Source organism: Camelus ferus, chromosome 17 (assembly GCF_009834535.1).
Source record: "Camelus ferus isolate YT-003-E chromosome 17, BCGSAC_Cfer_1.0, whole genome shotgun sequence".
Taxonomy (NCBI): domain Eukaryota; kingdom Metazoa; phylum Chordata; class Mammalia; order Artiodactyla; family Camelidae; genus Camelus; species Camelus ferus.
In genome coordinates, this window is record NC_045712.1 from 3,205,800 (window position 1) to 3,221,892 (window position 16,093).

A 16,093-nucleotide genomic window follows, 5' to 3' on the forward strand; every position below is an offset into this window, starting at 1 on the left:
GTGAGTTTCCAATTTTCTCTTTCTAGCCCTTAGGTTTTATCCACATCTAAGGTAAATTAAGAAACAGTTCAGCCAAAATCTTGAAGGCTAATCTGACTGACTTCAGAGAATCCTTTTTTAACAATTAATTGGGAAAATAAGTCTTGACAACATATTTAGCTGTCATGTCTTAGGACAATTCTCTAGCAGATATAGAAATAGTGTTTTCAAAATAATTGGCTCTATCTCCAAGGATTCAACCTCACAATTAGAAACATATCTCTTAAATAAAATTGAGAATGTGTGTGTCAGTGTGGGTGTAGGTTTTTTTTTAAAACTGGTTACAGGCTGTCACCAAGCTACAGGAAGGAGGCCATTAGAACGCCATTCATCTTTCAGTATTTCCAGGAACTTCATTTGCGAGAACAATCTACCTGCTTTAGTTTTTATGAACCCCCTATGAGTTACAGATGCCAGATGTCTTTTCTCCGGCCGTCTCTCTGATGACAGGCATAGTGGCACATAAAAGGGAAAGCAGCCGGTACTGGGAGGAAACTCACAGCTTACAGCGGGACAGTCCATTATTAATGGAGAAAGTCACAGGGTAGTTAATGTACGGATGTCAGACTTTCCAGCTTTCATAGAGTCCCCTTGGGGAGTGGTGCTGACAGATGTGCTGAAGGCAGAGCCGCTGGTGGAGCGACAGTCAGCAGGGCATCATTAGTCTGCTTCAAGAGATGGGGCTCCTGAGTGATTAAGAGGTAGCAGCTCACGAGAGCCATGCATGAATTACACATCTCAGGGTCAACACCCCAAATTCTTCTTAATTTTTTTTCTTACAAGGCATAGGGTCTGAATAGCAAATACCTCCTACCAGTCAACAGAAACCCTTAAAACTTCTCATATTTCTCATTCTCACTATCTATAAAAGCCCACTGACTCTTCAATTAGCTAATCCTGGAGGGTTTCCCAGCTTCTGTGGGGACAGGACTGTGGTAGATTGTACGTCAAAGGGTGTCCAGAAGGGCACTTTCACGTGCTTGTAACTCATGTTAAAGATAGTCGTACACAGCAAAGATGAGAGTTGTGAAAGCTAGGAAGAGGGAGCGTTATGTTTAGTCTTGGCCAACTCTGTCTTTGAATGACCCCATCCATCCTCAATCTGAAAATTTCAGTATAGCCAAGGAGAGCAAAATACATCACCTCAACGTGGGCCAGGCTGGTATATCGATTATTTTGAATTAAACTTCCTCAAGAAACAATCAGGGCAAGTGAGACACACTGACCATCCTCTGTGAAAGCAGGAAATACACCCCCCATGTGAAGGGTACCTTCCCTGTACCACAAGGTGGAGACAACCCTTATCACCAGAGACAGGGAGTTTAGGGCCGAGGAAGATGCATAAACCAACCTAGTTAGGTCTTCACTAATTTACTACCCTGAGAAACTGCTCAGGCTTGTCAATTCTCCGCAAGCTTATTGTTTCGTTGTCTAAAAAGTATAAAAGCTCCCTGCTTTGGTCACTTCTTTGAGTCTCATATTTTTATAGACTCCTGTACATACAAAATTAGCTATGTCTTTCTCCTGTTAATCTGTTGTATGCCAGTTTAATTATTAGACTAGCGTAACGACCTGGAGGGAAGAAAGGAAAAGGTTTCCTACCCTACAGTATTCACACGGAAGTTTCTATACATTAAGCTTTATGGATTTCCCTTGACATTAAAACAGGAAAAGTCCCATGGGGTGCTTTAGAGGGGAGTACCTAATACGAGGTTTGCTGAATGAAGTCACTTGTGGTCAGAAACTGGCAGAACAGCATTCTCTGCTGTACTCTAATGTACTTAGCCCTGAACCTGTGGATTTAATTCAGACTTGACCCTTAATTGTTTATGAACTGTCTGGAATGTTGGTACATCACGAGATAACTTGTGTTAATTGCATTTTTGCTGTTAAAAGATTGCTGCTGGGTACGTGGGATTTTGCTGAAAATAAAAGGAGAAGGTCTACCAGTGGAAAGCAAATTTGGTGTGGTATCTGCTACAAAATAACACACGATATATTTCAGGTCACATCAGCTTTCAGGCTTTGGACGACTGACTTTCCCATCCCCACCCTGTATTTCGTTGGTTGATTTTTAGTGACAAACACTGCATGTCCCCAGCTAGGATGGGGATGGAAATAAAAAGAGAAGCTATGTCAACTTGAATTTAAAGTTTTCTAACCTAACATGAGCTAGTCCTCTTAGCATAATGCTCTCCCCCGCCAGCAATTCTCTTAACTAGGCTGCAGAGCCACTGGGGAATGAGGGTGTTTATATGTCTATTTTTTTCATTCCCTGAAGAAAGTCAAGCCATCTGAACATTGCTCAGTGCAGATTTAATGCACATCACTGCACACTTGCCCCAGTAACACGGTGAAGGTCTGCCGCTGGAGATTCAGAACAGCTCCAGGCAGAAGCAAAGCAGATTACTGCCAATCCAGGCATTTTTAGTGATAACCATCTCTCAAGACAGGGGAGCAAGGACAGCTATTTTAACTTGAATAACCAGAGTGATTTTCAAATTGAAAATAAGTAATAAAATGCTATATGGTTTGCAGGAGACCCATGTGTCCACAAATGAAGAAACTCCTCCATGCAATGCAAACGTCTTCTTACCACAGAGGCTGGTACAAAAATGCTTCCATGGAGAAAGAGGTAATTAGCAACGGAGAATCATCTAAAATCTGAGCTGGAAGCAATCTTGGAGATCATGAAATCTGACCATATATTTGTATTTTGAAATTTCCTGTTATGGAAAATTTCCAACATATCCCAATTATAAAAGTAGAGATAATGGTATATGAACCCTCAGGTATCATCCAGCTTCAAAAATTATCAACATTGTTTCATTCTTGTCTCTTACCCTCTCTGGGTGTCATTTAGCAGGACACAGGAGTATGGTTCTACATTTCATCATGGTTTTATTTTATAACTCTGTTTTTTTGTATTTTTAATCTAGAATATGGAAAGGATTTAAGCATAACTCTTTTTGAGTTATCTATGTACTTTTAAAACTTTTTGCTCATTTTATATACATATCCATAAATGGTTGTCCATGAGTTGTTGAGGAATGTCATATTTACTTAAACAGTTTTAGAGATTTTGTCATCTGTAAAAATATGGGGATACATATAGCACTTTTATTATCAGGTTCTTGTAAGAATTAAATCAATGCATGTAAAGCCTTTAAAATAGTGCCTGAAATATATTATCCACTATATCAGTGTTATTAACATTCATAAGTGAGACTACTTCCACCTTGGCTGTCTTTGTAAGGTTCTGATGCCAGGGTCAGACCCATTTCATAAAATAAACTAGGGGCTCTTCATCTTGTCTTTGCTCTGAAACAAATCATGTGGCAAGGGAATTACCTGAAAAGTTTGAAAGAATTTCTTTATAAAATATATCACATAGAACACCTGAAGACAGTAATTCTTGACAGCCTTCAACTCTTTCCATGATAATTAGTCTATTCATATTTTCTAGCTTCAATTTTGTTATTTATCTGCTTTTAGTAGATTGTTCATTTCATCCAGATGTTCAAATGATCATAGAGTTGTACCTAGTGTTCTCTTATGATTTTAAATCTTGTATGCAAAATTGTATGCTCTTTTTAATTTCCTATTTTGTGTAAAGTCCTAGTGATGTGTGAGGGACTGGTTCCAGTACTCCCCCCTCAGATATCAAAATCCATGGATACTCAAGTCTTTTATATAAAATGTTGTAGTATTTGCATATAATCTATGCACATCCTCCCGTATGCTTTGAATCAGCTCCAGATTACTTGTAATACCTAATACAAGGCAAATGCTGTGTAAATAGTTGACAGCAAGCAACAAATTCAACTTTTGCTTTCAGGAATTTTCTGGAATTTTTTTTTCTCTGACTGTTTTCGATCCTTGGTTGGTTGAATCTGAGGATGTGGAATCTGTGGGTACAGAGGGCCGACTATATTTGTATTTCTCTTGTTTGTTCTTGATTACATTTGGAGAGAAATGCATTTGTATTTATTTTTTCTTTTTTCTCTCAAAACTCCTCAGTGCTTTCTCCTGTGTACTGTTTCTATTTCCTAATTCACTAATTTCAACCTTTATCTTCTTTCCTTCTATTTCCCTTAGGTTTGTTTTGTGTTCTTTTTTAACTTCATGAGGCAAATACTTAGTTTATTGATTTTGATTTCCAGAATTTCTTATTTAATAATGAATTTAAGGTTACTGACTTGCTTCAGAGTACGCTTTTCATAAATTTAGTAATTTCAAGTTATTTAACAAATGGGCTTCAGTAATTTCTCCTATTTCCAAATGTTTAGCATTATAAAGTTTGACCATATATTTTATGATGCTTAAAATAATATAATTGGAATGTTTTTATTGGGGCTTGTGTATTTAATAATAAAAAGTATCTTTTCCCCATTTAGTGTTTTTTGCATGTAAATAATACTTGGTCCTAAACTCATAATTATACCCTCTTTTCTTATAGAGTCCACTTTATTAGGAGAATAGATATTTTATTTGGAAAAAATGCCATCAGATTTTGGTTAGATCATACGCATTTTTAATTCAACTGTATGCTCTCATGTTAAGTACGGAAATGATACTTCTATGTTTTCTGTCACAAGCCATATACTCATATCTGCCATATTTTGTGTATTTTTTATTTATGCTTTTTTCCTACTTTTTTCTTTTGGTCTTTGGTTTAATAGATTACAATTTCTTTGACTGAACTGTCTACAGCAACTTGGAAGGTACACATTTTGTTCTTTTATCTACCTAGATCTCTTATTTCCTTTAATCATTAAAATAAAGAATATCACAATAACTTTTGGCTCCCTCTCAAAGAGGAGAAAGTACAGTATGAAATGGTAAGATATGAAATAAAACAGTATGTATACAGTGATCACATATCTTTATCAATTACAATGATTATGTAGAGGTTGGCTCTTTACTCCCTAACTTCCATATTTACAAAGCTTCCTGATCTTTATATTTTCCTTTTGCATATTTAAAATAAATACTTTAGTTAGTCATGTGTATCACTAATTCAATTTTCCACAAAGTTCACTTGGGTTTTCACTGAGTCTGCATTGCAGATTTTAATTCTTTCATTTCTAATTAAACCCCAGTTTGAATCAGTCAGCTCTCTTTTCACATGATCATCTTTGTTTCATAGAATCCTTGTTTTCTTGTACTTGACTGAAAGCACAACGGAGATGCATCTTTTAATTTCATTGTCTTTTCTTCTTAAGGCATCTCTTTCACATGCAGTGTCTGGTGTCTGTTTTGTTTTGCATCCTCAGGCAGTAGCTAACACTTCCCCACTCCCACCCCTCCCTTCTTTTTACCACCGAATATTTTCTTAGGTCGGCAGGGTGGAGTAGTTTTTTTTATTTAACTTTAGTGTTTTAACATTGGTTGTGAGTCTACCCTGGTCTGTGGTTCACTAACCAAAAGCGTGTGTATCCCTCTATGCCTTCAAACTGACCAGAGGGGGGGCTTCCAGAATCCCTGTCTCAGAACTTACATTTAAGGCAATCTGAGAGCCAGTTTTCCCTTCTCAACACTGGTATCTGACTATCGCTGACGTAGTAAGGTTCTGAGGCACTGAGATGGAACTTCCTGTTGCTTCAGTTTCTACTTTCAGGGTGAACCGGCATCACCCCTTTCCTGTGTCCACACCCAATATGCCACGTTGGCCTCTTAAATGCATTTGCTGGGATTGTTGATTTCCTAGTAATGTAAAGCAGGGGAAAAGATGGTTAGTGGTGGATGTGTGCGTATGTGTGTGCGTGTGTGTGTTGTTAAGTATGTATGGTAGGGCATTTCCTCTGGATTCCTTAGAAAAATGTTCCCTCTGTAATAAGGGAACAGACATCAGACTTTCCAATTAGACGTCCAGATTTGATATCTATTTAACAGAGTGATACAAAGTGGCCATTGCTGGAAGGCTTTAAAGGTATCCTTTTTATCTTCTTTGTTGTCAGTTTAGTTCTTTAGTTATGAGTCTCTGCTCTAGTCTGAAAGCTTGGGTCCCCCTAGAATTCATATCTTGAAATCCAAAACCATAAAGGTGATGGTAGTAGTGGGTGGGGCTCAGGGGAGGGGACGGATCATGAGGGTGGAGCTCTCACGAATGGGATCAATGTTCCTATAACAGAGGTGCTACTGAGCTTCCCTGTGCCTTCACCATGTGAGGACACAGCACAAAGTGCCTGTAACCAACCAAGAAGAAAGCCCTCCCCGGACCAAGTCGGCACCCTGATCTCAGACGTCCTGGCCTCCAGAACTGTGAGAATAAACGTTTACAAGCCACCGAGTCTGTGGTGTTTTGTTACAGCAGCGCGAATGGACAAAGACAGTGTCCGGTGGTCACGTCTCAATTTGGCCTGTCTGTGCTACACTTACAGGTGATTCTTCAAGCACAAATTTTGATGGTTACCCTCTGCTTCTAGTCTGATTAGAATATTGCTTCTTTCACCATTTTTCATAGAAAGCTGGGTAATAATGTCAGCTTTTGTTGTCCAGAACCCATTTGAACACTCCTTCCACCCTAACTCATCCTTTACCTCACGACACTATTTCAAAAGATCTTCAGCAATTTCTAACTTCTTTTTGGAAAGCCACCCCAATTTTTCACACCACCTCATACCCTAGTCTCTGCCTGCATCCTGGACTCAGACGCATCCTCTTCTTCCTGCTGCTCTGGAGGTCTCACCACAATGACCTTCTCTTGTGGCCAGACAACCTCCCCACTGCAGACTTACACACTGCTGTTCTGTCTATAATACTGTTCCTTCCTTCCTCCTTTCATCCTTTCATCCTTCAAATTCTAAGCTCCAGAGCTACTTTTTCAGAGACGCATTCTCCTAGACTAAACCACATCCTTCGATTTTTCATGATGAGATCACTGAACTATGTTCCTCCCTCACCTCACAACCCAGAGCACACATCCCAGTGTGATTACATGATAAGCCTCTTACTCCCCTCCCCAGACCTGTAGTCCCCTGGTAGAGGAACCTTTCCGTTTTTGCTCATTCCCGTCTCTGCCATGTCTACTAAAACGCCTGGCATCTGACAGATGCTGCCAGAGTTCAACACCTTCACTTTTCAAAGACCGTCTATTCTCTTCAACCTTGATATCCCAATGTACATACTCCATTAGGACCTAAATCATACATCTCGTTCATCACAACAATGTCATCGACATAAACTGGAATTGCACATTGATAAGGAATGCTGGCTTGCAGATACAGGGAACAAACTCAAAAAACAGAAGAAGTTCCAGAGAAGGTGTGGGGATGTTTTTGTCATATTTGGGTGTTGATTTCAGAGGCATCTCACCGTTGCCTCATTTATCAGTAAGTGGGAACCACAAATGGAGGAAATACATAACACCTAAAGCAGCTACTATTTATTTTAAAAATCCCATTTATCTTTTCAAAAGCCAAATCTGAGTTTGCATGAAATGATAAGGAACTGTATTTCGAAAACCTATCAAACTGAAGTATTTTGGCACTTCCCAGGAATTCCCTAATGTATGGGCTGCTTTGATAGAATAAGAAAGTGTACAAATTTCGAATTACTTTGCAACGTAGAGATTCTTTGGATGTTTTTGAAATGCTACGTTATCAACTATAACCCTCTTTCCAGCTGTACCTGCTATATGGATTTATGAATTCCTGTGGAGTGTTGTTGTAACACAACTCCTTTCCAGAGGTTAATTTTGACAGTGAGGATTGTGATAATGTGCTAACTTGCGAACTGGCTGATGTGAGAAAAATAGGGTGTGTTACAGTCAGGGACGGGAAGAGCTTTCCTGGCTCGATACACGATGGCTGCCCACTGCTATGTGAACGCCCATACCTACACAAAACATCATGAACATGCTCCCAATCAGCCTCTGCATTAAAAAGCTGGCATTTCTTTTAGTTCACAATGTAGGCAGAGTTGGTCTCTCTGCAAAACCATTGCTACTTCAATTGAAAATCTTTATGTATTCTATACACCTCAATGCCAAAATTGTTGGTGAATATAGTTACTTGGATAAGCATGATTGGTTAAAAAAGTTTTTCATCCATATTGTTTCTCCTTGATGACTATACAGCCACTTTAAATTGCTTCCTTTGAAATCAGAATTCATAAACCTACTTTTAGACAAAAATTTCTTTGTCTGTCAAAGTGAACATCACTTGCCCATATGCACAGTGTTGTCTGGTCTCTGATTTGACCTACTCCAGTTACTTTCTTCCTAAATGTCTAAAACCAAAACCGAATGAGTTCAAAAGAAATGTATCAGAAAAATGGCCAACTTTTCACTGGTGCTGTCACACTCACAAGGATCAGGATCCCTGACAGTGGTGAATATTCCACTTTGGAGACTTCCGATTTCTGCTCTCCCAACCAGAGTCTATTTCCAGGTTTCCAGTGCTCAGGCAGCATATCCTCCTTCGATGTGCTGCACCACTATCCTGCTTAATTCAATGTAACATCCTGATGCACTGACCTGACAAAAGACCGACTCGTGGCTGAAAATGCATCCAAAGAGCTGCTCATTTCTTTTTCAGCTGAAAAGACGAGATTCAGATTTCCAGGGGGCATTAAAACAAGAATGCCTCCCATATATCCTGCAGTGATTGTCCACTGGATTATTTATGGGATGCTCAGCCAGGTTCAAGCTGTTGCAAGATCAGTGTTGATCATTTGTTCTGCTCCAGCTGGTTCATCCCTGGTAGCACTCCACTGGATATGTGATGTGTTTTGCACTCTTCACATCCCAACTAGCACCTGGATTTCCACACAGAATCATCCTTCGCTGTTTTCTGGGACAGGACAACTCTAAGAGGCAACTCTGCATGCAGGGGGGCTTTGCTGAATGATCGCAGTCTGGAGATCATTCAGCTTTTATAGATCAAGTCTCACTTTCCAAATGCCATCCCCTTTTGGTGCTAATGTGTTTGACCCTCCCTCTGAGGGATCGATGGTCCTCCAGTTCTAAGGCTCAAATCTGAAGATAATCACTTTGATCCTTTTTTTTTTTTAATGTTTAAAAAGAAAATAGAGCCATTCCCAACTTGAATTTAAATCTATCCACAAATACTCCTGTCATTAAATTAAGCACAGATTAACTACCAGGAGAAAAGCTGGGTAATTAGGGCCATCATTAATTAACTAAAATCCTTGGTTTCTGCCAAATAAAGAACATGGAAATATTTGTATAAAAGTAAAGGAGGAAAAGAAGAGATAGAAAAAAATTCTTGAAATTTACTTCTGCTACTTTTTAAAAACTAAATGATCCTCTTTAGGCTACTGAACACAAAGAAATTTAATTAGCCGCTATTTGCTAAGGAGCTGAGTCTACGTGCTATGTCCTGGAACTTGCTGTAGATGCAAAAGTGGCTTAAACATTTCTCTTACTAGAACTAAAAAGAGAATTATGGTAGAAAGCACATAGCTACCACCCCCGGGGAACAAATCTTTGAAAACAGACCAGCAATTCTCTACACAGATGAATTTAAGAGACTGGGGGCTTGGCTATAAAAGGTCTAGAATTATTCTCCGACCAAGGAATGCATGCTGCTTAGACAGACTCATTTTTTTCTGCTCATAAGTGTATATAATTGTTGACATCGAGGCATTCTTTTGAAAGATAGTCATGAAACACTCAAGTTGTTTTAAAGAGCTGACAAGAAAATTCAAAGGCAAAAAGTATGTCAGTAGCATTACAGAATATGCTTAACCAATTTTGGAGAGAACCAACGTGGGAAATATTCAGCTCAATTCTGCTCATCACATCCAGTGGTGGGGAAGCTGGCCATTCTTCTAGACACACGGGGCCTCATTTCTGCCTTTAGTTTCCTTTGTCGATCCTTTCTTTGAGCTACATCTCTCATGACTGAGAGAAACGGAGCCTGCATTGGGTGTAGTAAGAACAAATAATCCTAGTGACCCTCTTCCCAAATACGAAACATTTCACCAGGCCATTTACCTCGGACAGTTTTATAACAAGTAGTCCCTGATCAACATGGCTTTTTGTTCCCCCCTCAATGGGTGAAAAAGAGGAGGTTTAATAAATGCAGAAAAGCATCACTTTCCAAACCGTTTCACACTACTCTATTCTGATTAAATCACTCACGTGCTGTGACCTCCTCCGACTGGAAAGTGAGAGAAAAAAGGGAGGAACTGGCTCATTACATTTTAGAAGAAAGAGTCCAGGTTTGTATCTTTCAAAGGAACATGGAGAGTCAAGGAGCACCAGACAAGACTGCCTTAACAATGTCTAATACTAGATTAAAAACAACAACAGTATTACGGTGTTAACCTATCACTAACCAAATATTGGCCTGTCTTCCCTGAATTTCAATAGATGTCTATTTAAGTGAAAATATAAAGCTTTTGGCTTAGAAATGGAACTCAAAGTGCATGTTCCATAGAAATAACATCATAAAAGGCAGTTTCCCCGAGTCTGGCAGATCTGTGATACTCCGAAGATTGGAACAGAAGTGTTATTTCAGTGCAGCCCAACCAACATTTTAAACGTAATTTCCTGGGGTTCCACGTCCAGATGACAAGAAGCTACTTTTTGCCTTCGTGACAAAACGTCTTCTGAATCACTGATCTCCCACAAGGTCAGTCTTAACTCACTGGACGCTTGTGGTCCTAAAATTCATTTGCAGGAGACAAGGCATCCCTCAGGTTAAGTCTGTTTGCAGGTGACATGAAATGGACATCAAAGGGCAGCTACCTCGATGGGGAGCAAACAGTAAGGACTCAGAATCCTAAGAACATAATTTATCATTTGTTATTTACATTTTTTTTTAAACTGGGTCTATTTAGGGGCACCTCGCCTCCCTCTACACACAGAACGAGGGACCAAAGTGGATTTCTGGCCCTTCCTTCTTCCCCATATGCACGTCCAACCATGTCCCCACTACAGCCAGAAAGGAGACCATTACAGCACTGAGAATGGGACGCTCTAATACAGCTTTTCATGACAGTGAAGTGACTGCTCATCTTAGAACCATCTAAAAATTTCAAAAGTTGCTTTTTAAAAATTGCCATTAAAATAAGTTGAAGAGTTTGTTCTCCTGTCTATTAAAAAAAAATCTCAGTAATATTTTAAAAAATCTTAGCTCCTGTGAGGTCAGCTTAATGCTTTGCTTCTTCTAAGGAAACAGAGCGGAGCCCAGACCAACACTGTACAGTAACCGAAGATGCAAACACGAAGTGTCACACAGGTTTTGGCCTAGGTTGGGAGAGTTTACCTCAACTGCCATTTGAGTCTTTAAGAAAAAGTTTCACATGTTAGAAGAAGGCCTAAATCAGCATTTTAATAAAGCCACAATGCCAGAGTATGATGAGTGTATGTAAATAATAGATGCAGATTCCAGACGAGTCTCTTGGAAGAGATAGCTGAAAAATATCTGCCTACTTAAAATTGCTGAACGTAAATCAAGAATCGTATGTCTTCAAAGATAAGTGATTTTTCTGATTAACTTTAATTTCAAGCTTAAGCAGAAGAAAAAAACAAAAAAAAAGCAAACCAAGCCTCATTAATAAAATCCGAAATGTTTGGAAGTTTGAATTGTGCCAACTGCTGTCACACTATCATGTCTTTTTATCCTTACAACACATTGGAGAGTTTTAAAGGACAAAGACGAAAGATTTGAGAGATATGCTGGAACCCAAGATATGGGGAAGGAGAGGGAGCCTGAAATCTCGAGGAGAGAAAACAGGGAATAAGCTGGAAGGGGAGGGACTGCTTTTTGAGGAAGGTGACCAGTTGTTCAATTCACAGGGTGACAAAATTAGAACCTAGCCAGTATGATGTCTGTACTAACGAGGTCTAATATGGTTAATATGGTGGGTGGGGCCCAGTAACGACTTCCTAGAGGTCACCCATACTCAAAATCCAAAGGATAATGTGTTACGGTTTCAGATTTGGGGTTGGGTTAAAATGGAATCTGGATGTACCTTTGGGTGAAACATAAAGGCAAGAGCTAAATGTGTGGATCACAGTGGAATCGGACGGTGTGTGGAGCAAATACAGAGGGACCTGAAACTCTAACGTTGTGTAAAACTGGTAAACATGAGGGCCAGTCTAGGGGCAGGAGCAGGAATGAGGCATGGAGTGGGGAATTAGGCTCTCCCTGCCTTATTCAGTTATATAATCTTGATTAGAATGCAGATGTCTTGAAGATTATTCTGAGCATAAAGTATGCTCATTTTAGCACAGCAAGATTAGTCCTAGGCCCAGTGACCTGTCAGCATGGTGCGGACTAATTAAGAAACTGGGTGAGCTGGATCCTGAAGGTGACATCCTGATGCTGGAAGCTGAGTACGTGGAGGGAGACAGAAAAAGAACAGGGCTCAGAGAAGTTACATAATTGGCTCAAGTAAGTTGCTAGCAGAGTCAGGATCAGAACATGGGTGCCCTAGTTCCATGCTTTTACCTCTATCCTGCAGCAAAGACAAAATATCCAGCTGAAATCACCATGCTGTGGGAAGGCGTGACTGAATTCTGTAAGGCCATAATATTCATGATGTGTCCAGATCAAATCAAATTTCTAGGACCCTGGAGATGTTTGCAAATAGAGAGGTTTTGCTGGGACAAGACCTGCTTGATTTTGTAGGGCAGAGACACAAGCTTTCCACCCTGGCTGCATCTCACAACCTCCTGGAGTACTTTTAAAACCATGAATGATGGTCGGAGGAACCCCTTTCAAAAAATTCCGATTTAACTGATCTGGGATAGGCCCCCAAAGAACTGACGCACACAGAGTCCAATAACTGTTTGTACAGTTGTCTCCTGACTGTAAAAAAAATAAAAAATAAAAAGGAGCACACTGGAGGCCAAGGTAACTCCTGAACCTGCCATTGATTAGCGTGTGACCTCACTTAATCTCTTTGCTTCGATTTCCTTATCTATGAAACACATGTCCTCACTTCTTATACGATTATTGGGAGGATCAAAAGATAACGTAATGTAAACTAAAGCATTATAAACACCGGAAGGAACTCTGTAAGTGCTGAGCTGTAAGGTCCCCAAGTCTCGTGCCCTGTCAACAGGGTCTCACTTTACTGGGGATGGGTTCTGTGTAAAAGCATCCAACGATGACGATTATAGCTAGTTTCTCAAAACCCCAAAACGATGAAAATAATCTTCAGAGTTAGAATCAGCTGGTTTTTTTCTTTATACTCTAGGAAGGCACAGTTTCACTGACAATAATGCAGTAAGAGCCACTGAAATGTAAAATGCTACTTCTTCACATGGATACCTGAGAAAAAAGCCAGGCTTTCCTTAGTTGTTCATGTCTCTTAACAACAACAACAAAAAAAATGGGAAATCCAAGGTAAAGCCTGAGGTGATTGTATTTTTTAAAAGTCTTTTAAACATGAATTCTATAGAAGAAACAGTTCAGCCCTTCTGCTTGGGTTTTATGTGGAAATCAAAGTACTCCACCTCAGCAGGGTGAACCTGGGCTGGTTTTGTAGAAGGTGATCAAAGCGGGTGGATCTTAAATCTGGTGCTGCCTCAGAGTCAACGGGAACAACAGTTTTGGGGACGCTGCCCCAGATTTAATGTAGTCAGAACATCAGCGGGAAAGGGCTAGGCACCTGCGACTTCAACATGTTGCCCTGGGGATGCTTCTTATTCCCTGCACACCTCTGGCCAGGGGAGTGAGGTGTGTGCAGTGGGAACCACAGATAGAGTTCAGGGCTTTTCAAACTTTAATGTGCATGTGACAGCGGGAGATCTTGTTAAACTTTGAATTCTGATACAGTAGGCCCTGTGTGGGGCCCAAGATTCTGCCTTTTTAACAAACTTCAAGGAGAGGTAGATACTTTTGGTCCATGGATCGCATTTTGAGTAGCAAGGATCTTGGTGACATAGAAAAGGAAGGTGGAAACAAAAACCTCCCTGGATGAACAGTTCATGAGGATTTCACAGGTGAGTAAGCTGGCAATTTCAGCACGCTCAGAGGAAGAATCTCAGAGTACCTCACTTCTAGTCCTATTTAATGAGTGCTTGGTTAAAGACCAGGAAGTCCGGCTGCCAAATGACCCTGGAGAGGATGGACAGCAGGGTGAAGGATCTGGATCTCCACAAACTCTGTTTCTAATGGGAAGAAGCATCAGAGGCAACCAGAGCCCCATCATCCATGGTGATTTCTACTGTTTGGTGTTGGTGTCAAGATTTAAGAGTACAATCTATGCAATGACACCACATCTGCGTTTGCATCTATGAACCAAGAGGTGACAAAGATGCGACACAAAGTGATTGGTAGAGCCCTGGAAATACCTACTGACTGAAATGCTTTTTAAAATAGATTAATTGCTGCTCGTTTCTGCATTACCCTAAGAAGGTCTGACACTGCACAGCTTTTGAATTCAGATGTGCAGCATCCCTTACAATGGATTTCATGCCATTACTCAGTATCCCGCTGACACCATAAAAGGCTGACTCATTTTCTTCCCTCTGCATGATCTGTTACAATAGAAACTGGGCTACCATATGCTGGGTTTAAAACTGCTCGGTATGTCCAGCGTCTCTTGGTGATTCTGCCAGCTTTAAGGGCATCACAGCCCGGAGAAGCAGTGAGAGAATCACAGCAATGAGAGGACAGTTTGCACTGGAAGGTCTGGAGTCATCGGGGGAGTTTCATGGGATAGTCATTGACTCCACTGCCCTAAAAGGCCGGATGTCTGAGACAGCGCTCTGACAACCTTCAAGACCCACCTTGTTGTTTCCTTGTAAATTTCTTGCCTTGCCTGCCTTGTGCACAGGATTACTGAGCACATGGTTTCTAATAGAGCCCATAATGAGAATATTTATTTCCCTGTCTTTCCCCGTCAAGACTGTCAGGAATGTCAGCATAACTCAAGGAGCTGGATTTCAGAGCTGCTGACTGCTGCCAGCAGAGACGAGCATGTTTCAGTGGTTGTCTACAGAAATTTTTAACGTATTTCTCAGTGGGAAGGGGAAGGGTCTCAGGTACATGACGGTGCAGCAGCCCAGCAGCACTTTATCTGTTTTGCCTTTCCCAGAGATATCGTTATACCTGGGAGGAGTGGTTTGTTTTTTTTCCTCAATATGCTCCAAGATTAATTTTCAGAGTTGCTGCCATGTTATGAAAGCTTAACGCTGTGAAGGCAGACTGCAGAAGAAATTAGCAAAATCTGCCATTCTTATTTTGATCAGAGTTCACGCTAAGAAGAGAAGGGTTCAACTGAGTGAACTTCACTTTAACTGAAGTATATGTCCAGTTAATTGATTTCCTCCTATAAGGGACAGGACTTCAATAATGCAAACCTACTTGATAAATACATGTGGTCTTTATTAAGTTATTATTATGTAATGATAGATCTAAAAGGGGCTGGAGAGATTTCCTTTAATCTCTTCACTTTATAGAGAAGTAAACTGTGACATACGAAATTTGAACCCATTTGCCCAACAGCGAATAATGATTTGAAACAGAGCTGGGACTCTTATCCTGGACTCCAAACTTAATGCTTCTGATGCTAACTTGGAGGTAAAAATGAAGTCCTAAAGAATAAATCCATTGCTCAGAACACAAACTCTTGAAATCTCATCTGGATTCTTTGGCAGCTGTCAAAACCCAAAAGCCCTAACAATTACACATCTTCCATCCAGACTTGGAGGGCTCCTGACTTCTCCTTCCTGCTTTTAAATTCATCATCATTGAAACGCAAGCCTTTTAGCTATTTTGCTAACTGTTTTTTCCTGCTGAAAATGTTAGCTGGGGCACTGGGTGAGAAGGAAAAGTTAAAACGTTTGGAGATAGGACAAAAAGAAAATGGTGTTTCCAATTCTCAGTTTAAAATATTTCCTCTTTTAATCGCATGTAAAGGCAAATAGAAAATGAAGGTAATAACTAGGATGGCAAATATCAAATTAAACTTTAGCCAGAATGAGCACAAACGGAGTTTATCAAATCTTATCACAAAGTGTAGTGGAACCCTAGTAAATGTCACTAACGACTAAACCTCCGCCCTACTGAGCTCTGTGCACACCATCAGATTTGCCTTTCTGTCGTCATTAATCCTTCCCGCAGACACT

At 40.2% G+C, this 16,093-nt stretch overlaps 1 protein-coding gene across 3 annotated transcripts in view; it reads right to left on the reverse strand.

Moving 5' to 3' along the window:
• CNTN4 (contactin 4) overlaps positions 1-16,093 on the reverse strand; it is an 813,748-nt gene that overhangs the window by 193,700 nt on the left and 603,955 nt on the right. The gene's annotated exons all lie outside the window — the stretch shown is intronic.